Source organism: Canis lupus, chromosome 37 (genome assembly GCF_003254725.2).
Source record: "Canis lupus dingo isolate Sandy chromosome 37, ASM325472v2, whole genome shotgun sequence".
In the NCBI taxonomy this organism is placed as follows: Eukaryota; Metazoa; Chordata; class Mammalia; order Carnivora; family Canidae; genus Canis; species Canis lupus.
The window spans coordinates 15794389-15821316 of record NC_064279.1 but is presented as its reverse complement, the minus strand read 5'-3'; the positions used below and the strand labels follow the sequence as shown (position 1 = coordinate 15821316).

At 39.5% G+C, this 26928-nt stretch overlaps 1 long non-coding RNA gene across 1 annotated transcript; it reads left to right on the top strand.

The window, feature by feature from the left end:
- Nucleotides 1-3850: 3850 nt before the first annotated feature.
- LOC112656709 (uncharacterized) lies at nt 3851-26524 on the top strand. The gene is made up of 3 exons (XR_003134606.3): nt 3851-5480; nt 8134-8263; nt 24911-26524. It is a non-coding gene; the product is annotated as an uncharacterized LOC112656709 (long non-coding RNA).
- The last annotated feature ends 404 nt before the right edge of the window (nt 26525-26928 follow it).

Below are 26928 nucleotides of genomic sequence, written 5' to 3'. Positions count from 1 at the left end.
CTTTTGGTCTTCCGAAGGGTTATATGCAGCTAGTGGTAATTTTATTAGGGTTCTGTGATCCGTTAGCCTCACAAACTCTCATGTGACATCCCCAAGATTGACCTGAGTGGGGACATGAAGGCGACCAATAATCTGCAGTAACCTATCATCTTGCCCAGACTGTTAAACCCAAATCATCATTTCTTTTTTTCTTTTTTATTCCAGGACCTTCATTAAGTAATCTTATTAAGCTCTGTTTTTTTTTTCTTCCATATGTTAATTGAGTGATAATATTTGTTCTCAGTTTTGTAGGAATCTTGGGAAAATTGAAATCATAAGGTTGAGAATTATGAAATTCCTTTACCACAACTAGAAATAATCCTAATTATAAAAATTCTCAGGGTTATTGTTGTAATGCTAGACCTTTGGAAAAACACATTCTTCTGGTTCTTGGTGTCGTTTTCATGTCAGAAGTAATTCTGACCTACGGAAAGTTTGATGGGAGGAATATTAGTTATGGTCTAGGCTTCAGAGACAGATGGAGCTTGGTTTAATTCATGGATCCACAACCTATTATGCATCATAGTCATCTATGTACCTTCAGGGCATACCACAGTTCCTGGCTCATGGTAAATTTTCAATAAATAAGTATTAAACAAAAAAATTCTTAGCCTCACTAAGCCTCAGTTTCCTTCTCTTAAAAAAGGGGGCTAATAAATTCCTAACATAATGCTTGGCAAGATGTATGTGTTCAATAAATATTAGTTTCCTTCCTTACCTTTCTTTTCTTGTGGTCGCAGCCACTATATTACCCAAGTAGCTTGTTATTTGAGTGCCCAAGGAAACTTGTGCTAACATGCTGTTATTATCTCAGTTCTTAGAACAGAGCAGGGAGAGTGATTTTTTCCAACTGTTATTCATACAATAATTTCCTAAAAAGTCAATTATAAATGAACCCACATTGCAAAATGCATCCTAGAGTCTGAATCAGGTTAGAAGATGCATTAAAGCTAATGAAAAATCTAATTTGGAAACATTTTGGAATCTGCAAAACTAAGGAACTGGCATGGTCTGATATAGAATTCAAAATTCATTTCATTCATAATCTCCCAATGTTGCCTTTTGAAGGAACATGTATGAAAATGTTAGATGAAAATCTTACCCAGTCCTTTTGCTGTTGTTGTTAAGTGCTATATTTTTGTTTACTTTTTATATTAGAATTGGTATGGGTATTGTACTGAGACCATCCAGGGTACTGAATACAAAAAGGAAAATACTAGGAAAGGTTAAGTCTTGACTTTTCCTTTAAGAAATTGTAGCTAATTAAGAAATTCCACTGCAATGTGTTTTTTCTCCCTCAGATGTTTCTAGAACAATGTGAGATAGAAATGAGATAAAAGCATTATTGAAAACAAAAAATCCACACCCTTGCCCCCGTTAGACCTTAGTCATAATATCATTGTTTCCCATTTCATTTTAGCATCTCAAGCTGGTATAATAGAATATGTGGTGGCAAACAAAAGGAATGGATTCTGACTAACTTACATAAGATGGGAATTTATAAGTGGGGAGAGAGATTACAGATGAAAGAGGTTCACAGAATTGAAGAGAAAACTGAGGAATTGGACTAAGGGGAAAAGAAGGAACCAGATTGCTTTAGAATTCTCCATTTCAAGATATCTCATCAGGGTCTGCTGCCATGATGAGTACATGCCACCCTCAAGATATTTAGGAGCAAGGCCCTGATTGACTTGGCTTAGTGACATTTCTATCACATATTGAGGGGAGGTTGAGAAGCCTTCATTTGCAGTCCCGCTCAACCTATACGCCCTGGGGGAGACATATTTTCCCTACGGGGAACTGGGATTTTGTCAACAAAAGACAGGGGGAATGGATTCTCAGTGAACAAAGAAAGAACAATTGTCCATTGTATATCATTCCAAAATGCAATTTAGAAAAATAATGTTTTAAATCAAAAAGTTCTTAATGAATGTGTTCATGAATTTAAAATTCAAATGTCAACAAGTCATTACTTAAATTTAGCGTTCTCTCTTTTAAATTATTGGGAGTTATTTGAGGAAATGCCATTGTCTTTATAGATTGGATTAAGGATGGGAGTAATTTCCCTGAAGAATAATTTGGGGTGGAGATAAAGAATAGCAGTTGTAGTGGTGAAAAAGTTGACCTTCTGGGCTTGCCTACTAACCTACTTTATAATCAACACTGAGTAATTTAATTTACCCAGCCTTGCAAATCATTGGAAAATAAATAAATAAATAAATAGACCTGTAAAAATTCTGCTTGGCCTGCAAAATGTGCTTGGCTGTCATCCATGTTACCAATTCTCCTCTTGATCCCTACAGCTTCTCTCATGGGCAGACTAAGAACATACAAACTTTGATGTACTCAAGCATACTTGAACATCTCTCTTCCATGGCTTCCTGGGGATCAAAACCTTTGTAAACACACACCCAAAACAAACAGAAATGAGGAGGTATAAAGGGAGAGAGATGATTGTTTTCTCATGAGGCTTAACATAATTTTTTTTTCCACCCAGAGCATGTGGCAGGAGGCCTTTTTTTTTTTTTTTGCAAATAAATTAACCTCTGTGCTCTTTAGGGTCAATAATACTTTCCCATTTTACTGGAGAATTTGAATTATTGACTGTCTGTGACTTCATTCTCTAGAAGGTGAATTGAAGGAATTAATGTTTTTGAGGTAGTTAAAAAGATAATTGGTATTTTGCTAATATTATTTTATTAATCCTTGACCGTTTTTGCAAAATGAAGTAGTGACTAAAAGCACTCATCCTGCTTTCTAGTGAGGCACAGAGAAGGTAAGTCAGTGGCTTTGAGAATGAGTGGGTTGCAGAATATTCATAGAACCTTCTAGCACACACTGGCCCAGCGTAAGATACAGTAAGTGTCCTCTAGTTCAACATCCACATTCCTGTGGTCGCTGATTTCTAAGACTGTGGAGTAGAGGCTATCTCCCAAACCGATCGCATGCCAATTTTCTAAGGCCTGCTTGAACTAGTCGTGCCTTTAAAATTGAACTTAAACGTTTGGAGCACCCTGAAAAGGAGAGATTAAATGGTCAGACATCTCAGTACTTGTTTGAGAGCTTACCTACCTATTTAACTCCAGAAGAGCGTATTTTAGAAGGTCATATTTGAACTCTTTATTAAAATAAATAGCAACAACAAAACACCTTTATAAGTTGAAAAAAGCGTGGTAATGCAGAATAAAAAGTGGAGGTTTGGAATTCCAGATAAAAATTCCAGCTCTGCCTCTTGCTATCAATGGGCAAATTATATATCTCCTCCTAAAGCTTCCATTTCCTCGTCTATTAAATGTGGAAAATACATAGTGTGAGTCTGGCGGTGAAAATTTAAATAAGGCTAATAATGCATGCAAAGAACTTGTTAACTCCGTGCATACAATATGGATTCAGTAAATGATAGCTATTAGAAAAGAGAATCCAAACCTAGTATGCAGGCTAACATGATGTGGGATTTCATATCTATTTGCTTTATTCACAGAAAGTAGATCACCAAGTTTTTTTCTTTTGGTGAAGAGCAGATGGGCTCAAAATAAACCTCTGGTTCATCATACACCCTCAGACAACCCTCCAGGAAAGGGAGGTTTTTGCCCTCCTTTGCAAGGTCAGTCTCTTTCCATTTTTTCCCCAAATCCCTCCTCACCCCCACAGGCATTCTCTTTTATATGTTTAATTACTTCATAGCTTTTCTCTATAGTCTGTGTTTTATGCCTTCTTTCCTCTCTTGCAAGAAAGATAGCTTATTTGATGATTTTTCTCATTCACTAAAGAAAGTGCTAAGTCAAACAGCTATAAGGTGTGAAGAGGTGACACTCCTCCTATCAGGAGAGCCAATGGCTAATAGCCATCATGCTAACTTTAAATATAGATTATTATTATTATTGAGCTTATAGCACCTTGGCTGTTTGCCCAGCATGTCCTTGCTAACTCAGGGTCACAGAGAAGAGTAATTCTCTGCCACAACTCAATAAGACATGGGATCTGCATGATTAAAATGGCCTTAGCATTTGGAATCCTGAAATAATGGCACTCCAAATTAAATTAAAAATGGGTTAGATTGCTTTCAGGGAAGAATTGCTATTACCCTGTACCTTTCTTCTTGCTCCCCTCCAAAGTCTTTATTGATTTCATTATTGCTCAGATCTGATAACATCTGTCCTATTGTTTGGGGGAATTTAGGATGCTTACAAAGACTTACCAAATTAATGAATTAATGGAGGGAGGTTGGAGAAACAAAGAAAATGAGGTGATTTAAATACGTGCACACACGCACGCGTGCACGTGCACACACACACACACACACACACATTCCTAACAGAGGTTGCTGCTGTGGTAGACACTTTCTTTGATAAAAGCAGAGCAGAGTTCTTTGTTCAATAGTTGCTTTCTGGGTAAATGTGTTTAGTCAGGACATGAGACCACTGGCCCTTGGCCGACTCCAGCTCGTTTGCCCCACAGCAACCACGGTGCCCACACAGACCATTCTGATAATTAAATTCCCAGAAAACCTGTTCTGAATCACCCAATAATTGACTGAATTTGTATTTGGATGCCATTGCTGATGAGAATAAAGCACCATGCAATAATGCTTTCAGTTTCACCATGGTTTTATTACCTTATTGGACCACCAGGGATCTGGAACATCCCAGGGGGAATACTTTTCAATTTAATTAACCTGTAGACATTTAGCTTAAAGAGTAACAAATAATAGACAAATACTCCCCTTTCCCCTATTTGTCTCTTATGGAGAATTACAACTACTAATAATATAATAATTGAAATCCAAAATAAAACTACACAGCCAGGGAGGTGATTAGGCAGAGAGGGTGGAGAGTAGAGCTGCAGAGGCCTGGTTGGGTTGTCTGTACACCAGCTCTGGTGAAATAGGGCTTTCCTTCAGTTTACTACAAACTGGGAGGCAGAAAAGAAAGGATTAGCTACTTTCATGGCTAGGAATTCAGGAGTCCCAGGAAAGGGCCCCGCTCTGCACAGCCTCCTTCCTCACCAGCACACTGAACCTTTAACCAGAAACAAAGCCATTCTTTCTATTGTTACATAGAAGGCTTGGAATGTGAAGTCTCCCTGGCAAGGGAGGAAGAGATGATGTAAGCTCATTAACAAGGAGAGGCTAATGACTGATGTCACATTCTCTCCTGAGGGCTGATTTTGATGATGCAAAAAGGGGAGAAAGACCTGGGCTTTGAAGAGGGATGGAGGAAAACGGAGTCCAGGGTTTGGCATACTTTGCCCTTTTAGCTAGGTCTGTTTTCTTGGTGAAACGTCATCCGTTCATCAGCTGAAAGCAAAGCTACTGGTATACGGATATGTATTAAGCATTTACTGTGTGCCAGGTTCTGGGAGAGGTACTTTCCCACACAGACTCCAACATTGCTGCAAAATAGGATTCTAATCCTCTTTTGTAGGAGAAGAAATTGAAGCTGGTATGTAAAAATTAATTTATCCGAGATCACCCAGCTCCTGCGTGGCAGAGAGGAATTGAAATCAAGGTCCACCTGCTTCCACACACCGTATGCTTTTGATTCCCACCATGAGAGCACATCTTAGAGCTTGACCTGAAGTTTGGGGATGATTTTTTTAAAATACAAACCAAGTCAAAATTTTGCCATTAATCTTGAAATATTTTGGTGACAGTAGTCAGATGGACTGAGCCCATTTTATAGATAAGACTGAAAAAGGACTGTGGGACCAAGCCAAATTTCTACTGCAAAGCAGAAAGTAATTAGCATTCAGTGTTCTGATGTTATACCCAATTGCTTGATTGGCCTCTTCTTTTGGGTTTCTCTCTGGCACCTTCACTCAATCTGTGCAGGACTGAACTTACCATCTTGTATTAGCCTATTACCCATATCCCTTTCCTACCCTAACCTATTCTTTCTTCTATTCCTTTCTTGATCACTGGATACCATCATTCATCTTTAGTCACTTAAGACAGGTACCTAAGTGTACTTCTACAGCTCTCCCTCGACTGAACCTCCCTACTCTGCCCCCCAATCTAATCAGTCCTGTTGAGTATACCTTCCAAATACGTCTCTAATAAGTTTCCTTTTTTCTTTTCTCCATCTCCAATGTCAACTCCTTGGTTTATGCCCCAGTCATTTTCCCTCTGTGTTCATCTTGTAAAGTCCAAAGTCAATTTCAGGCCACACTGCCTTCTGCCCCATCATACCCAAATTGATGACAAGCTGGTTTCCCTAAAACCCAAAGCTGGATACATAGTAAATGTTGAATGAATAAATGACAAAATAAACCAGAAAACAAAACCAAATCTATTCACAAGTATGAATACTAGAATAGCAACAAATGAGCTAGAAAAAAATGCAAGCCATTTGTACTCCTTTAAGTTGATATAAGATATATACTCAGTGAGATATGAATCTTTTTTTTTTTTGAATCTTAAGTATAAAGTTCAATCAGTTTTGTCAACATATATACCTATGTAAACAACACCTCAATCAAGATATAGAACATTTTCATCACTCTGGAAGTTTCCTTGATGGTTTTCCCTAATGATTAATGATACTGAGCACTTTTCAACATGTTTATTAGCCATCCATACATCTGCTTTTGTGAAATGTCTGATCATGTTTTTCACTCATTTTTAAATTTGGTTGTTTTTAATTGCACATTTGTAGAAGTTTTTGATAAATATAGATGAGAACTTTTATCAAATAAAACTAACATGAATATGTTTTCCTAGGCTTGCTTTTGTGAATATGTTTTCCTAGGCTTGCTTTTTTACCTACCTGTATTTCTTTTTTTTTTTTCCTACCTGTATTTCTTGAGAAGGAGAGAAATTAGAATTTTGATAAAGTCTACCCGATAATTTTTTTCTTTTATGGTTAGTGCCTTTTGTGTCTCATCTAAGAAATCTTTGCCAACTCTAGAATTCAGTGATAGTTTTCTGTTTTCTCCTAGAAACTTGACATTTTAGCTGTTATATTTTGGTCTAGAAGCCATTTAAAATCAGTTTTGTGTATAGTGAGAGGTAGAAGTCACAGCTTTGTTTTGCTTTGTTTTTCCGGATAAGGCTATCCAGCACAAGTTATTGAAAAGATTTCCTCTCTCCATTGAATTGCCTTTGTGCCTTTGTTGAAAATCAGGTGACTTAATATGGGTCTATTTCTGGACCTGTTATAATCTAGTGATCTATTTGTCTATCTTGACACCAATCCCACACTATTGATTTACTATACCTTTATAGTAAGTTTTTAAAACAGATAGCACATCTTGTCCCAGGTTATCAAAATTATTTTGGCTATTCTAAACCCTTTGCATTTTTTCTACATATGTTTTTAAATTATCCTGTCTATTGTCACAAAGAAAAGTCAGTTGAGATTTTGATTGAGAATGTGTAGAATATTTAAATCTGTTTAGAGAGAATTGACATCTTAACAATAGTGACTTTTCCAATTCACAGACATGGTATATTTCTCTATTTTTTTTTAGGTTTTATTTATTTTCTCATAAGAATAGACCCAGTACAGGTTTTATTAGATTTATTCTCAGCAATTTGATTTTTTGATGTTGTTTTAAATATTTTAGAATTTCATTTGTCAAATTGTTGGTAGTATATAGCAATATATTCAAAATATTAAAATATTTTTCATAAATAATCATATGAGTATGTGAATAAACTTTGTTTCACTTTTTCCTTTCTGGTCTTTATGCTCTTTATTTTTCTTGCCTTAAGACTTACAGTTCAATTTGAATGAAGTGGAATTTACGTGCTCCCAATGTTGGAGTAGATCCATTGATTCACCATCGAATGTGGTGTTAGCTTTAGGCTCTTTGTAAAAAAATGTAGATATAGATAGATATAGATTGAGTTAAGAAGAGTTCACTGTATTTTCAGTTTATTAAAAGTTTTCATTATGAATAAGTGTTGAATTATGTCAAATATTTTCCTGCCTCTATTAAGATAATCATATAGTTACTCTTTTTATTATCTCTTAATATGGTGAATTATATTGAATGACTTTAAATGTTAAATATTTAAATATTAAACCAGCCTGTGTTCACTTGGTCATGATGTATTATTCTTTTCACATTTCACTGAATTCATGAGAGACACAGAGAGAAGGGCAGAGACATAGACAGAGGGAGAAGCAGACTCTCCACGGGGAGCCTGATGCACAACTCAATCCCAGGACTCCAAGATCACAACCTGAGCCAAAGGCAGATGCTCAACCGCTGAACTACCCAGGTGCCTTTGAATTCAATTTTCTAATATTTTATTTATGGTCTTTGCATCCATGCTCACAGGTGATATTGGTCTGTAATTGTCTTTACTTGTAATGTCTTTTTCAGGTTTTCACATCAGGGATATACTGGCATCATAAAATTAGTTGAAGAGTCCTTTATTCCTTTCCATTGCTATCACCTTAAAAACACATCTTTATAATTTTTTTGGTTTGCTTTTTCTTGCTCCAAGGCCATGATTCTCAAACCACCTACAAGTTAAAGCAAAACAAAAATGGATGGCCCTCTTCCCAAGAGTTCCTAATTCAGTAAGTCTGTGTAGAGACCAATAACTTGCATTTTTAATAAATTCCTAGGTGATGCCGAAGTGATTAGTCTGCAAGCCAAACTTTGAGGACCATGTTTCCAGGGTTAAAAATATGCATATTTAATTTATCATAATTAATTTCAGTTAATATTGTGCTACTTCACATAAAATGTATGAGTTTCAACAATAAAATTCTATCACTATCTTTTGTGCTATTGTGGCCATGTGTTTTATATGTACCTAAGCAATGAAACAAAATAAATACAGTTTTATCATTTTTAATTTCAAGAGTGAATTCCTACATTGATTTCTAGAACACCCTCTTTTGGAGTTTCCTCTTTTCTAGTACACCCTCCTGAAAATTCTAGATACTTTTGCAGTCTAGAATTCTGACCTTGCCTTTTCAACTCAGCTAAATGGCCATTCTATCTCAGCTCTGCATTTCTACATTGTGACAGGAAAATGCCCCCCAAGAAAGTGATAAGAGATTCGCCTTGTGTGTTTCTCTTCTCTCAAGGATTGCAATTCTTCATTGTCTGTTGCTTGATGCTTAAAAAACAAATACATCATATCCTTTGACCATCTTTATACTTGTTTTATGATGGGAGGGCAAATCTGGTTCTGGTACCAGTTGCTCCCTTATGGCTGGGAGCAAAACTTTGAAAGTTGTAACTTTAAGTATAGATTCGATGACTAAGTACAAATGTGTTTGGTGAAAGCAATGTAGTAGAAACTGATGTCTGTCTAACTGCTGTCACTTCACCCAGGCCCTCCCCTCCCCACACACATACACCAATTATCTGCAAAATCTGAACTCTAATTACTGCTGGGTGTTACAACGGGCTACAACTGTGTGGCTTAGACTTTGACTCCAGTGGTGTTTTACTTTATTATTTTTTTTTAAATGAGTTGCCATCAATTAAGAATTTGAAAAGTTTGACCTGAGAGTCCAGAGTTCCTAACTTCTTTAAAATGGAAAGGTCTAGTGGCACTGAATAAACATGGCCACAGCAGCCTGGAGCAGAATAGTGATTGCCTTCTTCAGAGAGGATATGTGTTTTCTGGTTTGCCTCAGCCCCAAGCCAGTCCATTTCACTTAGTTATGTTGTCTTTCTGACCCCTATAGTATTTTTCTATGTGACTTTGGTATGAAAACAGATTATCTTACATATAAATAGAATGCCCACCATATCCAACGTGATCCACCCCTTCAGTGCCACATTCCCCACGATAGTTTTATTCTATGAATGCACCCAGTTTTCCCATACTCCTCACTATTCTCACTAAAGAAAAAAAAAGAATATTCTCACTAAGGAAAAGAAATAAAGTAACAGGGAACAAAGACACAGAATGGAGTTAAAATTGGCAGGCATAACCTGGTCTTCGTGCAGCTGGAAGTTCATCAATAAGTAGTGAGGGACTAGCCACACTGTCTGCTCCCATTCTGATTCCAAGGTTAAGACGTGTTTATGCCTTTCAGCCAACAAACCTCTCTTGTTAAAAGCTTCTCTGATATTACTTTCCTGGAAATTCAATTTGGCCCTGCTCTGAATTTTATACCCATAGTTTTGCTTGAAAACTCAAAGAAATGAAAAATCATAATTGCTTTGCTTATGCAATAGGGATATGGTCTTTGTGTTTTATAATCAAAACAATGCTTTTTTCTTGAATTTAGTGTGTGTGTGTGCATGTATTTTAAGAGATAATAATATTAACTAAGATAGTTTTTGATACTTACTATATACTAGGCACTCTGCTAAGCATTTTATATGAAAGATGAAATTTTATCTTCAACAACAATCCCGTGAAGGAGAAATAAATGCTCTCTTTGTGCCGATAAGAAAGACCGTAAATACCTTGCCTGAGACCTAATGGCAAGTGAGTAGTGAAGTTAGAATTTGAAATCTCTGAATTGAAAATGAAATATCTGAACCGAGTGCTAACCAGTTTGTGCCCTTTGACTCCTTGTAATGGTTTTGAGCAAAGGTGTCAAAATCATGCTGCAGATGCCTCACCCATCACCCCTCTAGCAAGTTCCTGGGTTGCACAATCCAGAGGGATCTTTCATACCTAGAGTTATGCTCCATGGTGGCCCTGGGGACTCAAGCATTTTCTATGAAAAGGAACTCATTAAAGTTCATGCCTCTTTAGAGAACAAGTCAACAAAACATTTGAAATGAACCACAGAATGTCACAATAAAATAACATAGAAATGGAGTATCATTTTCTCTGCTCTACACTGATTTTGCAGCTTGTCCCTGTGTATTGACCTCACATCTCTTAGGCTCAAAAAGCAGGAAAGACAGGAGCTTGAAGAAAATCCTGTTAGTGTTCTCAGGGCAAAAAGACTTGATTGAGGAGACCAGATAAACCTTGAGGAGTGTTCTCACTTCTCAATCAGGGTCAAGGAACTTAAAGTTAGAAGAAGCCCAGGAAAACATTTTTCTCCTGCCCTCCTGCTTTACAGATGAGGCAACTAAGGCCAGATGCAGGTCTGACTCCCCAGGTACTAGGTCAGTGATGGCAGAGTTGAGTCCAGAACCTAGGCCTCATGGCTTTCTGATACAGTGTATTTTGAACACACTACTATGGTGCCTCTCCTAAGCGGGACTTAAGGGTCTCCTCAGAAAGTGACTCCACTGCATGTTCAGGCATGTTCAGAGAGGAGCAGAGGGAGAGTGGCACATAGATAAAGAAGGACCTGGCAGTGGGATAACTGATGATTCAATCAAGAGCCAAAATATCAAGTTATTAAACAATAGAAACTTTTCCCTTTTATTACCATTGAAACTTTTTCATTGAAATTTCCAACGTGTCTTCTAAGAGACTGGAAGTAAAGGGAAACAGAGGATATTGTTTTACTTTTTGGTTAATCCTCCAATAATTAGTGTCAAAATTAAAATTGTGAGGTCCTGAGGACACCCTGACTGGTCTCTATAACTCCTCATTTTTTCAATCCTTTGACATGGTGACTGCAGCTTGAGCTCTTCCGTGGGTAGTGTCCTGCTGTCATAAAGAAAGAAAATAGGCTTGCAGGGGTGAACTGATTTTCCTAAGGCTCCATATCCACTCGATTCAGAGGACCTAAAACCTTTATATTTTCAGTCATTCCTTCTGGGGATGGGTATGTAGCCATCATATCAAAGACATCTAAACTTATGGGGAGGCAAATTTTGAGATATAAGTATGGGGAGGCAAATTTTGAGCAGTGAACAGAGCTGGGATATTCTACTCATGCACAAATATACCTCTCTAGCTTATGACTATGACCAGCCACTCAACTTCCCTAAACTTTAATTTTTCTCATCTACAAAATAATGACAATTATAACTGCCTCATGAGATTAATATAAAGATTGTATGGCTCTTCTTATATTACATAAAATGGTTTTCATGTAGTACATGTTCAAGAAATGTTAGAGCTTGTTCTCTCAAATATCCTCTGTCAACAGTCAAAATACTCAAGATGGACAAGAACAAAAAATCTATAACTGGTTAGGTATAATTAAGATACTAACAGAAATACTTCCATTTACTTCAGTGAGGCTTCTGATCAGATTTCTCCATGGCATTGCCATTTGTTCCTCTCTTTTTATGACTTTTCATACATTTTTATTGGCATGTAATCAAGGAGAATATGGCTTTCTAACCTTTCCCAAATGTCCCTACTTAAATCCTTCAGATAAAAATTTACCTCTACTAACTTTGATGTGCTACATTAGTATGTGTACAGAATTTTTTGAAGCTTTCATTTTAATTCCAGTCAGTTAACATACACCATTATATTAGTTTAGGGTCTACAATACAGTGATCCAATACTTCCATACATCATTCGGTGCACTCCTTCATCCCTATCACCTTATTTCACCCGTTCCCCCCACTCACCTCCCCTCTGGTAACCATCAGTTTGTTCTCTGTAATTAAGAATCTGTTTCTTAGTTTGTCTCTCTCTTTCTTTTTTTTCCCCTTTGCTTATTTGTTTTGTTTCTTAAATTCCACATAAGAGTGAAATCATATGGTATTTGTCTTTCTCGGACTGATTTTGCTTAGCATAATACTATCTAGCTCCATCCATATCATTGCAAATGACAAGATTTCATTCTTTTTTATGGCTGAATAATATCCCATTGTATATATATATGCCACCTCTTCTTTATTCATTCATCAATTGATGGACACTTGGGCTGCTTCCATATCTTGGCTATTGTAAATAATGCTGCCATAAACATAAGGGTGCATTATCCCTTTGAATCAGTGTCTTTGTATTCTTTGGGTAAATACCCAGCAGTGCAGTTGCTGAATCGTAGGGTGGTTTTAACTGTTTTCCACAGTGGCTGCAACCAGTTTACATTCCCACCAACAACACGAGTGTCCCTTTGTGTCTACATCCTCACCATCACCTGTTGTTTCTTGTGTTTTTATTTTAGCCATTTTGACAGGTGTGAGGTGATTTCTCATTATAGTTTTGATTTGCATTTCCCTGATGGTCAGTGATGATGAACAACTTTTCATATGTCTGTTGGCAGTATCTGTATGGGTTTAATAAAGAGAGCAGTTGAATAAAATAATATAGCTCTTCCAAAGCTATAGGCTCTGGTATATGCATATGTCAGTCCTGCTCTCAGGTTTTGGAAATGGGAAACAGAGTTCTAAGAGGTTGAGTTACATATATCGATGATAAATCATAAACTCTAGTTAAGATAAAGAGATCCTTTATGGGATTATAAAACAGAACTGATCACAAGTGAAAGTACGAAACTGCCAGGAATTAATATAATGCTTTGTACCCAGATTTGTGTCTTCCCAGCTTCTACTTCACTTTTCTAAGAGCTGGCTACTCACCCAAATGGGTGGGCTTTTGTTGCTATGTTTGTATTAATTGACACATCTTTTACTGGCCATAGCTGATTGGACCAGAGATGAACAGTGGACCCAGTCTGGGCCAATGAGACTCTTTTCTAGGTGTTTGGACACCTAGGGTGGAAATACATTTCTTGTGCACCTTGATGTTAGGAGGTGATGGTTTTAGGGCTGGGTCTGTGATGTTCCACCATGTACGAAAGGAGCTGGTGTGAAGAGAGAAAAAAAGTAAGTGCTCAGAAAGAAGTGGAGGCAAATGGCACCACAGTCACAGAAAGATTGGCAATAGCACCCTTCGTTCTACAGATTGTCTAGCCCCTATTACTTTCTTTGCTGGAGCACAAGGGTTGTTGCATTCTATGAGATACACATGGATTCTTCTAACAAATATTCATGTTCACACACTTGAGTCTTTTTGTTATCTGTATTAAAAATATCTTTATTGAGGCAGTGTCTATGATGATTAAGTGGTCAAGGTTATTATCCAGCCTCCTTGCACTGGAAGTGTCTTGTTGGGAAAGATGAGTTTCTCATCCAGTGATCCAAGGGAGCAGGGCTTCTGCCAAAACACAGCTACAACAATCACTTGTTTGAGGTCACTTGTCATGTAGTTCTATTTCCCCTTTCATGCACCTGTATTCTCCCCAGTAAATTGGAAGCTTCTTTAGGGAGATGATTCTTCTTATCAACTTTTCATCCCCTGTAGCACCGAGACTGTGATGCTATTGAATTTGCTGATGGTGTTAATGTAAAAAGAAAAAGAAAAAATAATAAAGAAACTTTCTACTTCAATAATTTTGCATTTGGGCAAAACTTCTCTTGCCTCGATTTAGGAAATAATCACATTTCTTTCTTTTTTTGTTGTTGTAACCAATCTCTCTCCTCAGCTTTGTGTCAATGAGGAGATAGGTTTATTTAGCCAGTAATTTCCACTGCAGAAAATCTTGGGCCCAGATTGCCCTGCAAAAGCAATATGTTCTGTTTTATTTTTATATTACATTATATTTATTTTAATTGCATTCTCCATCTGGTCAAAGATAGCATTAGGCACCATAGATGGAGAAAAGAAACAAAGAGATATCTAACCATGATAATAACTGAGATTATTATTTAAAAAAATCATCCAGGGGTACTGTAACCTGCAGGCATGAGACAAAAACAATAGCCCTCATGTTAAAGAGCTCTAGGAGGATTCTGGAGAGGAAGAAAGATAAAGAGAAATAGACCAGATCAGGACTCCTGGTGTCCAGGAGTGGCCCAGAATGGGACTCTTGCACCCACCCCACACCTGGAACTAGTTCTAGGACAGTGTGGGCCACAGTGTGAAATGATACACGTAACCCCTAAGCTATCTTGTGCAATTTTACTATTTCCAAAGTAGTTTCAGCAGTTCATTAACGTACAGTTTCAGTCACATGTTTTATTAATAAACTTTAGAAGAAACCTCCATGAAAGAGGTCATTTTCTTCTCATTTCAGGGAATGTTTCTGCAAAACTCTGCTAGCTCTTGGAGGTGTTCCAAATGAAGCTGATATATCAATGGTTCAGCATATCAGAAACCAAATCCTAAAACTAGATGCCTGCAGTGGACAGCTAGGCACCCAGCTTCTAGGTTAGGATGCTGTGTATGACAGGTTATCAGAGATGCTGAATCAACTGTTCCTGCTTTTGAATTTGATGAGGGAACTTGAGGGGAGGGTTTATACGTGAAAGTTTGCCAAAAATGAGTAGGTGGTGACATTCCCCGACTATGATCCATCTCTCCTCCCACCCCCTGCAGTCTATCACTTAGGATAGTTTATGTTTCAAAAAACAAAAATTCATTTGAAACTGGCATAAGCAACTAATGGAAGAGTCACATACTGACAGATTTAGGGGTATATGGGCTTCCCATGTGGTTGAAAGCACAGATTCATGGTATCCTCTGGGCTCTGTTGATTTGAAAGCCTTTTGTCCACCTTTTATGTCAGATCCTTCCTTCAGGTCGGTCCCAGGTTCAAGTTCCAAAAATGGTTTCACAGCTCAGAGCATCACATCCTTTTCCCATGCCAGTCAGTAACTAAGACTGCATCTTTTCTAGTCTTTAATAAGACTAAAGGAGCATTTTCACATGAAACCTCGAGAGAAATTCTTGCATTTTACTGGCTCAAACCTGATGCTCATCACTAAGGCAACCTTCGTGCCTGGGAAGGGGTGAGTCGGTTTTGCAGATTGGCTTAAGTTTATCAGAGCTCATTTCTGGAAGAGTGTGGAGGTCATTCCCATTGAGAGTGGGGCTTTTTTTTTACCAAGGGAAATCTAGGATGCTATCATCATGAAAAGAAGGAAATGGATACAGGCAGCAAAACCCCAGGTACCTACTACAATGTTCAGTAACTACAATTGACAGTTAATATTTTGGTGCTAATTTCAGCATATTTTGCAGAATAATGAAAGAACCAGTATAACAACAAAAGGCAGAAAAGGACAGCTGTTAATTATCAGGTGAGGGGTTTTGTGTTCAGAGAGGTCTAATAGGAATTGTCCTTGAAAGAGCAAGCCCGAACAGGAAGGTGGATTTAATAATTAGAATCAAAGAAGGCTGTCCTAGATATAATCTGTGCCCTACCTATAACCCTTTCACCAGGTTACAGGCACCTTTTCCCAGCTGCTAGGAGTGTGGGCCACTAACAGCTTAAAGTTGCCCCCTTCTCTGGAGATGAACTGCGATTGGCTGATGGATGTTAATCCCTGTCTCCCTCCTTGAACCCCAGCCAATCACCAACTGATGTGATGCAAAAGCCCCACTCCCTTTCCTCAAACTGAGACACCTTTGTGGCCACTTTGTCTCCTAAGTGCCCTATGCCTCAGGCGAAGGCTGGACTCTAGTCTTTTTCTCCTTCTTTTTGACTCCCTTACAACTTCTTCCTGAAGAGCTGCCCCTTAGTAAATACACCACCTGGATCTCTGCCTCAGATTTAGGTTCCAGAGAACCTGACTTAAAACAGAGGCCATTCTGTATAGAGGCAGAAAAATAAAAATGCAAACTAACAAATAAACGGGAGCCAAGAACCTTTGTTCAAGATGGGTTCCATGAGCTAATGTATTACAAGAATTAGATAGTACTTGGGGCACCTGGGTGTCTCAGTGGGTTAAGCATCTGCCTTCAGCTCAGGTCATAATCCCAGGGTCCTGGAATCAAGCCCCATCTCAGGCTCCCTGCTCAGCAGGAAGTCTGCTTCTCCCTCTGTCTCTGCCCCTCCCTTCTCTGACTCTCTCTCTTTCAAAATAAATAAAATCTAAAAAAAAAAAAAAAAAAAAGAATTAGAAGGTACTCAAAAGAATTAGGACTACGTTTTCCACTGAACAGGAGGCCCCATCCTCAAAGTAACTTAAATGTAAAAGGGAGGAAGTATTACAAAGAACTGGGTGCTTCAGAGGACCTAAGGTACACAGGTCTCAGTAGAAGGCTGTTCACAGTATGAGCAGCAAGAGCTGTTGCTTCTTTCCTCTTCTCTCTCTCCTCTGTACTTGCTACATTGCTTTCTTCTCTACTCATCTGGCCTTGGGGGGTGGGGTGGGGAACAGAAGTATACCAGAATATTTCTCTCTCACTTTGAGGAGATTGAACTGGACTCCATTGTTCCCATTTTGGTTCCAAGAGAAGGAACTTTGACTCATATCAAGGAAGCCCTGAACCAATCAATCACAGCCAGGGAGCAAAGTGATTTGGCAGTGACTATTTACTAGACACTACAGACAGGGAGATTTTAAAACCTAGTTCTCAGGTTAGATGGCTTATCTGGAAATACAATCTTATGAGAAGTGGAACCAAGAATGATTTGACTAGAAGAGACAAGACCTCTAGAGGTAGCAAGATAGCTGTATTCAGATACTCAATAGGTTGTCATGTAGAAGAGGAAATAAGGCTGGTTTCTGCTGTTCAAGAAGGTAAAAGAAGTACATGAAGTGTTAAGTAGTAGAGAGAGGCAGAAGCAGATTTCTGCAGAATAAAAAGGAGCCTGCTAACCATTAGAGATGCCCAATGTGAGGGAATAGGCCTTACTGCCAAGAGTCTACGAGTCCCTGCAAGTATCCAAGAAAGACTGAAGGTTGACAATGATAATACTAGCTGCCATTTATTGAATACCCACTACATGCCAGGTTCCATGGTAAGTGTTTTATATATACTACCTCAAATCCTCACAATAATCCTGCAAGGCAGAAAGCTTATTATTCCATTTTAGAAATGGGTAGCCTGAGGTCTAGAGGGTTAAGTGACTTGTTGAAGGTTGTATTACTTATAAGTGGCAGAGTCTGAATTTGAACCCATGTCTGTTTAATTTCAAAGTAGAGATGTTGCCAAGGAGATCCCTGCCTTAGAGGGGGTTCGATTAAACAACTATTAAGGATTAGCATGCTAATTTTAAGAATTTACTGGACCTCAGTTTCTGCCCAGCAAAGCCTGTGACCCCTGAAGTCTTTACCAAAGAAAACATACCATGATTCTGAGTAGGACCTTCTTTTGGGAGACGAGACCAGATACTCTACTTCAATGAGTTCAGAATAAAAGATAATCAATCTATCAGTAAGGATTGGCTGCAACAATGAACAATTCAAAAATCTTAGTGGCGTATCTCAGTAAATCCAGCAGGGCTGGGTTGGGGAGCTCTTCCTATGACAGTCAGGGCCCCGGGTTAATGGTGCATGCTTGATCAGCAGAACAGCAGTCAGCCAAAGCCATGGCGAATTGTGCACTGGCTCCTGAAACTTCTGCCTAGAAGTGACACACATCCTTTTCACTGACATTTCTTTGGCCAAAACCTGGTCACAGCTAACTTCAGAAGAGGTGAGGAAGTATAATCACATCACAGAACCAGTAATGGAAACACATAAATTTGGGATTGTACTGATGTACATTAGGAATTAAGAGCAAATATTGAGGAGTTGATGTTAGGTAATCATGATTATCAAGAATTCCTAGAGGAAATTGTGAAAAGACACTGTGAAATTCATTCTCTGAAAATTTGGGGTACCATAAATTGTCTCATCATACCACATCGCCGAAAGATGAACCAAAGTAGTTGTTTTCATTCTGTGCCATGGAATGCCGCAAACACCTCTCTAAAAGGTTAGGGATGGGATTCTGTATTTCCCCCCTTTCCTTTCCTCAACTGTTTTCATCTGTTTTATTTGTGGTGTGTGTATGTTTGATGGATTTTTCTTCTCATCATCCAGATATAGCCAAGCATGTGACCCAACCTTAACCAGATTCTTCTCAGATTTTGACCCTTAGACCAGTGACTATAAGGACAAAAGAAATGGTTAGAGTTCATTCAAGACCACTTCATCTCCTGCTACTATGTATATTCCCAGTCTTATGCTTCCATTTTTCCTTTAATCATCTGAAACCACTAATGTATTTCCAGTAAATTCTCTTATGCTTTAGTTAGCTCTACAACCAAATAACCCTAAATGGATAAAGTTTCATTAAGATTGTTTTTTTTTTTTTTTTTGCTTGTTTGTTTTTTACATAGAGTTCCACTGTTAAAATAATTAGAATTTGGGCCAGATAATTTTAGATGTGGTTCCTAGTCCTATGTGTTTAAGTTAAAAAAAAAAACAACAACATGAGAAAATGCTTATTGGAGATCAGGCCGCTGACTCAATACCAACATTACCACCAACAGGAACCACAAAGAAACCTAGGTCAGAAATATTCTTGCATAAAAGATGCCTCAGTGTATTTCCCACCAATCTTTCTGCACCGGCCTGTGAAATTTAGCTCTTTCTAATGTCCAAACATTCAAAAGCTGCAGGCTTGCACATTCTGGAGCTGTGTGATATGACTTTTCTTTGTCAACCTCACCGCATACTTCTCTCTGTAATGGAGGAGAGAGACCCTTGTCCCATGCACTTGCTGACTTTGAATGCAGTGCTCTTTAGGTTTGCACCATTTCTGTACAGTGGAGACGCCATTTTTGGTGAATAGCTTGTACAATCCTGGCACTTCCTCCTCAGTCTTCCTGGCTGATATTTACGAGTTTAAATATGGCTAATGATATAACAATTCCGCCAGATGGTCAATAGGAACTACATGGATTCAGATATTTGAGCATCAGGCAAAAGCTCGATTCCTTTGACTGAGACTCAAACATAAAGCCATTTTTTGGAAAATAATTTAATTCTGAAGATTCATAAACACTGTAAGAAGTAAACAGAAGTAACCAGCTCAGATAAGTGAAACAAGAATGAGCTTAGCATGCACCACGCATTCTTCTCAGCAGGATGGGTAACTGGTGTCCCACCAGGGCTGGTCCATGTCTTGGGACTCTACTTGTGTGTTCCATCGGGGACACCTGTTATCATACAGGTTGCAGAGAGTTAACGTGTTTCCTCAGTGAGCTGCCCAGCGTTCACTTACTTTGGTTAGAGGACCTTTCTGCCTCGTTGTAAATGTGCATAGATTTTTCCCGATCATTTTCATCACCTTCATGGTCTCCACTGCATTCCTCTCCTTCTTTTGTGGTAGTCAGAACTATTCATTCTTTCCTGCACTACCCAGAGGAGTCTTTGTTTTACCCCTGTTCCCTTCCAAGTCTCCACCCTGAATATGTGCCCATTCTGTAGTCCTCCTGGCCTCCGTCTCTCTGCCTCCTTCACTAGATTATTAACTACTACTATTAACGCACATGCTGAATAGCTCAGTTCTGCACTCTGAATTTTTTCTTCCTCTCTGCAAAATAGGCACTTCCTCCTACTTGCCCAGAAAGCAGCTTGGTTTCTCTTAGGAAAGGCTGGCCTCTTGAAAGAACATCATCCCAGCACTCAAAACTGAATTTTACCTATGAATTTTCTTTTTTTTTTTTTTTTTTTTTTTTTTGGTCTGTTTCCTAACTTTTAAAGTATCACTTGGCTGGGGCAAAGGCAGGTGTACTTCAAGTGCTATCGGCAGAGCATGGGAACACCACTTCCATGCATTTATTGTCTACACTTTACAGGCTCTAAGTGAGGATTACTGTCAGAATTAGGTAAGAGGGTGGAATGAAGAAAGAGTTTCAACGGACGAAAAAGATCTGTGGGGAATATAGAACAGAGTTCCACTGGAAGAGGGTAAAGGAAGACAAAATGCAACTAGTTTTCTACAAAAATTAAAAGGAAATCACATACAGACTCTGGAGGAGTTCAAAGACATTGAAAGACAGGCTGTTGCTGCTTTAAGTATCATCTTCCTTTGCACAGATTTCCCAGGCAATCCACCTGGCTGATTTTACCGCTCTATCACCCATATGGAGGTCTCTGGCAAAGTCCAAGGAGCTATAAACAACAACAAAAAATACAAATAAGAACCCTGGAAATAGAGACTTAGCTCTCAAGCTGTGAACCCAGTTAGTAAATTCTGTGACATTACTGAAGAGTCCTTGCCATCCCTCTGGCCCTGACATTATTGGGCTCATTCATTCCTATAAATGTGCCTGCATAAACCAGCACCTCAGCCAACAGCTACTTTCAGAGGAAAGATATTTGCCCTCTGTTTCATTCTCTGTCCCTAGGTCTGTCCTGAGATGTCATTGTCCGGGCTTGGGAAGTACAGTCTCTGTCTGCCACACCAGTAATGCCGTCAGCTTCAGGAGTACATTTCTTACCTGCGCATCACACGCGGTGGTTTGGTCAATGGCCAGTATTCTCCTTCCCCCGCCCTCCTCCCCATCATCCTCACGTCGCTGTGTGTCCCTAGCTGTGTGGAATCTGGGCCCAGCCTTGAGAACAGCTCTGCCTCTCAGGGGAGAGGCTGATTGGCTATGCTCTTCACCCCGAACAAGGAGACCTTTCATTTAAAAAGGAAAGGTGTTTTATTTCCTCCTGAATTAGAATAATGAAATATTTCTTGTAAACCTGGAAATTAAAATGCAGACAATACATGTCCTTCAATTTCCTTTTATTGGTCTTCAGAGGTGAACCCAGGAAGAGTTGTAAATATGTATCAGGGTAGCTCCTGGCCTGAAGGTATTGAAACTCCACTGACAGCAATGCCAATTGTTGCTGTCTGGTGTCTCCAAGAGTCCCCTCCCTCCTCCTCCCCCACCTCCGTGTCACTTCCATCTCCCTACCCTGTTTACAGTGACTTTGAGACTGGTAAGAAGCATTTTGAGGTGACACTCCAGCAGCTGTGTGGTCCGGAATGCATTATAATGCTATGTCTCAATTACAATATTCTTTGGTTGATGCAGGAGGCATGAGCCAGGATCCAGCCTTAGAGAGCACTGCCATCTCCTGGAAAACCCTCTATACATGAGGCCTGCTGTCTTCGCTCCTCCAACGCCACAAATCAGAAAACAAGGCCTTGGTCATGGCCCTCTATCTTTAGCACCAAAGGTCTGGGTACACAGAACCTTCTTCTTCTGCCCCTTCAAATTGGAACACGCCAATTCCTGAAGGAAATGAAAAGGTGTTGTATTGTCATCTTAATTAAAAACAAATAACTAGGTTGGGGAGGCCACTGGTGCTGAGACTGTGATTACTACTCCTGCCTTCTGCTCCTGAGGCTGGTAACAGACGCTGCTTCCTATAAATGAGTGCCTGGCACCAGTACAATCCTGCCCTCGGGATCTTGAGAAAAAGCAGGAGCCTTATTTACACCATTAAGGACAGTACTGAGGACTCCAGGAGGAAGTCACCTTCTCAGGCAGAGCATCAGAGACCAGAAAGCCCTGCGTCCTTCAGCCTTTGCTCTGTGGCAATTGCTTATTGAAATTCCACCTTACAGACATATTGGGATAACTAATGAGATATTTTCAGAAATCACTGGAGACCCAGAAAAGCACCTATGAGTGTCCGTTTACACTCCCAACATATGAAGGCCGGCACACCCAACAGTGTCTGTGAGGCAACAGTGGATTTTCTAAGACACGGCTTTAGTGATTAGAGCCGGGTAGTTGTCAGATTTTGGCTAGAACGAAATGCATTTGGGAAGATATCAGGCTCTTCATCATGAACAAGAATAGGCTTTCTGTACTAACAGCTTTCTTTTGAAATAAATGATTATCTGTGTAAAGACAAATACAAAAATCTTCTCATTAGCTGAATTAATTGATTTCAGTTAATTAACTGAATTGCTTAAATTTAACTAGCAACCCTCTGAATCAGTAGTTCTTATCTTTCTGAAGACCCTTTGAAAAATCTGAAAACGTATGTATCCTTTCCCCAGAAAAATGCAGACGCATTCTGCATATGATTTAATGAAGCTCATCCCCACCGACGTCAAAGCCAAAGTGATTTTAACAGCACTCAATTAAAATGCCTTTTGCAGCTAGACTTCTTTTGCAAGCCTGGTTTTAAGTTTTGGGTCTCCTGGTTATTTTAGGGGGAAAGGAAGGGGCCTCAGGAATATCTGCAAATGAGCTGACCTGTGGGTTGGCACCTACAAGGAATGGCTGGGGGAAATTCCCCTTCCATTTCCTGGCCTTATATCGAAAGTAGGTTTAAATGTTTTTCCTTTGAAAATCCTGGACTTGCAGAGGCATACACGGGAAAAACTCTGATAACACCTTGCTTCAGCCTGGTTCCAGGAAAACAAAGTAGAAGCAAGGGCTCGGCCATGGCACCTGGTTGGGCTCGTCCTTTGTCTTCACCCCTGGAGAGAAACCCTAATGAGAGTAATTCGGGAACACAGCCTTCTATGTGACAGGAAGATCACACACCACTTCTTCCTAGAAGGTCATGGTAGTAGCTCCACAACCCTTCCAGGGGACTCTGGTGTATGAAAAAAGGAACAAATCTCATGATGCAAAGAGTGAGATGGATTATAAATGCTACATTAAAATAGTGATGAAAGGGATCCCTGGGTGGCGCAGCGGTTTGGCGCCTGCCTTTGGCCCGGGGCACGATCCTGGAGACCCGGGATCGAATCCCACGTCAGGCTCCCGGTGCATGGAGCCTGCTTCTCCCTCTGCCTGTGTCTCTGCCTCTCTCTCTCTCTGTGACTATCATAAATAAATAAAAAAAATAAATAAATAAAGCCATTTATAAAAAAAAAAAAATAGTGATGAAATAGTGACATGCAGGCTTTATCCCAGGGTTCGGGTTTCTAACCAAAAACAGTCTTTAGCTCCTTGTTTTCATCTTTATCATCAATTCCTAGAAGGAAGTCTTTGGTCTTCCCTTCCTAATCTGATGGCAGAGGTTGTATGATCACATGAGCCCATTCTGACTGAGCCTTCAAGGAAGTTTTCGCTCTCCAGTTTTGCTTCTTTCTGGCCCATTTCAGCAGGCTACTGGGAACTCACTCTTATTTCTCCACCTGAAGGTTATAGAAATGATGGATTTTAATATTTAAAGGGTGCTTTCAACTTTTTTTCAAAATTTCTCACATTTAAACCTCATTTCTTTCCACATAGTAGGTGGTAAAACTGAAGCACACATAGATAAAGAGAAGGCACATCAGCTCCTGGCACACAGTGATGATAATAACAAGGAAGCATTAATTGTTCTTGGGTATCAGGCAGTTTGTCTAGCACTTCACATGCACTGTCTCATTTACTGTCCCCAACAACCCTATTCAAAGGTACAATTATGATCCCTTCTTTTCAAGTTAGGAAACTAAGAGAAGATTCAGCTAGCTGTTGCTGCAATTGTGCTGTGTAACCAACTACACGTTCTCAGTGGCAAACAATAGTAAGTCATAGATGTCATGCCTTTTTGGGTTTTCAGGAGGTTGGCTGTGCTAAGCTGAATTCAGCGGGGGTGGTTCTGTTCCTTCATCCTCTTGGACCAGTGGACTAGCTGGGGCATATTCTTCCCATGGTGCTGGTAGAGATGAAAGCGACAAAGTGGAAACTTATGAGGCCACTTAAGTCATAGGCTCAGAACTAGCATGGAGCTAATTCCTTTCAAAATTAGCCAAGGCAGGTCACATGGGTGAGCCCAAACTCAAAGAATGGAGAAGCCCACCCTTCCCAAGATGAAACCATGGCAAAAGTAGATGTAGGGAAACATGAAGAGCTAGAACCCAAGTAGCTAAGGGGCAGGATTGGAATTTGAACAAGGCTTACAACCTAAGGGTTTTTACCCCTTTTGTTAAATTTAAATTCAATTTGCCAACATATAGTATGACACCCAGCGCTCATCCCATCAAGTGCTCTCCTTAGTGCCTGTCACCTAGTTACCCCATCCCCCCACCTTCCTCCCCTTCTGCAACCCTTTGTTGGTTTCCCAGAGTTAGGAGTCTCTCATGGTTTGTCTTCCTCTCTAATTTTTCCCCACTCAGTTTCCCTCCTTTCCCTTATAGCCCCTTTTCCTATTTCTTATATTCCACATATGAGTGAAACCATATGATGGTTTTCCTTCTCCAATTGACTTATTTCACTCAACATAAAACCCTCGAGTTGCATCCCCATTGAAGCAAATGGTAGGTATTCGTCTTTTCCGATGGCCAAAAAACCTAAGTTCTTAACTGCTATGTTACATCACAAGGACTTAACAAAGGGCCACTATTATTATCTTACAGATGCAACTTGTCTCCTGATAGATTGAGTGAATTACTATCAGCAAACAAATGAGAGTGGAAAAGAAAAGCTATTAATAAGAAGCAATGATGGAAGAATAAGAAACGGGACAGAGAAAGAATTGGCAACAATAATCCATTACCCAGTGTTGACTATTTACAGAATATTTAACTCATATTTTACATCACCGTTACAGAGCAAATGAAGAGAATGTCTCATTTTGTCTTCTGTCTATATTGGCAAGGGTCAAAAGTGTTGAGCCTCAAAGTCACTTTTAAGTAGTGATTTGGGAGGTATTACCCCTTGTAGTAGCATGCTTAACTTTAGATAAGTCAGAAACACTGTACTCTGCTGGAAAAGATATAAGGGCCAGAAACATCAGGGTCTGACCTCAAGAGAAGCAGCAGGAGAGCAAAGCCAACATTGATGAACCAGATGAAGACAGAAAGAAATGGGACAATGGCTTAAAATGATCCATGAAAACTAATGAGATTGGAATAAAATAAAATTGGGTAAAGAGTGGATGACTGAACAGGTAAGAAACCTTTGCCTGCCAGGGAATGGATGACCTAGTTTCTGTAACTTTGTAACCTCAACTCAGAGCTATATTGCTGATGTCAACTGCAGATAATCTCATGGGATATGAACCCTTGTCAGGGCCAGGCATCCAAATGTCACCCCCCAGCAAGCGGCCAGTGAAAGCTAGTAAAGAGGTCATTGCAAAAAAGCTGACTGATCACTCAGCCATCTAGTACCTTCACACCAGGTTTATGACATTTCCTTTTCCTCTCCTTTCTGGAAGCAATCTGTTTGGATTACCTTAGACAATGATTCTACTCTTCATCTCCTTATTCCCCTAACCTGAAATAATTCTTAAGGAACTACTGATAACTTGCTCTTTGCTCCTCACCAGACATGTGTATGCCTCACTGTTGTGATACAGAAACGTGTTTTACAGAGGGAAAGGGGAAGGGAGCCCAGAGAGCCCACAGAGGACCAGAAGTGACTCTGCGGTCAGCAAGGGGAAAGGCAGTAAGAGGGAAAGGAATAAGAGAAGATTCTTACAAGAGAAAGGAGACAAGCTCTCTCCTCCTGGTGACATCAGTGAGGCTTACATCTTAGAGTAGGTGCTGAGGCCCAGCAGGTAGCCAAGATATGGGGTCCCCTGTGGTGCATTCCGGAGTCATTCATCTACACTTTGCCTTCCTCCTCCACTCCATATTTCCATACCAGCTATCCTTCTTGAAAAGCAAATTCCTTTTCAATGATGCTACTGTGAGACATCTTCTGATCCCAGAAAAGTTGAATGCTAAGAAACCAGGAGATAAAAGAGAGAATATTGGAAGTATTTAGTCATTGACCATCACATCAGACATACCCTAGGCTAGGCAAGTCATCATGGGGGAGGACAGTTAGCAGCTCAATATACTCAAAAGTGCTTTCCTTTTTATTGTTACTCTATGGTAAGAGTTCCCTTCCTATATCTTGGAATTTCCCATGAGAGCTGAGGACTGAGGTGATAGAAATAATAGGCTTCACTCCCTGTATTTATTGAGCACTTACTCTGTGACTAGTGAGGTGGCCCAGGGTGGACAAGTGACTTTGTTGTGGAAAGTCAGCACCCTTCAAAGTGCTTTGTAAACTTTATCTTATTGAATTGTCTCAACAAATCTATGAGGTAGATCCGCTTACTATTCCCATTTTACCACTAAGACAGTTGAAACACAAACAGGATCCACAGCTCCTCCCCAGATAGATAGCCTTGAAGGGACTAAACTACACTTTACTCCTGGGCAACAGGTTTCAGAATTTCTGCCATTAACACTGCTCTATATTGTTTCCTACACATGAAACCTGGGATTAGTCCTTGAAAATAGTTACGCACAGATTTTGAGCCCCAAGGACATTGTTGCTACAATTAAGTAGACATTATGGTTAGAATGGGCTTGGGCTTTGGTTTGGGGAACCTCGAACCTAATTTTGGTTATATGCCCAACCCACAGTTCAAGAAAGACTTTGA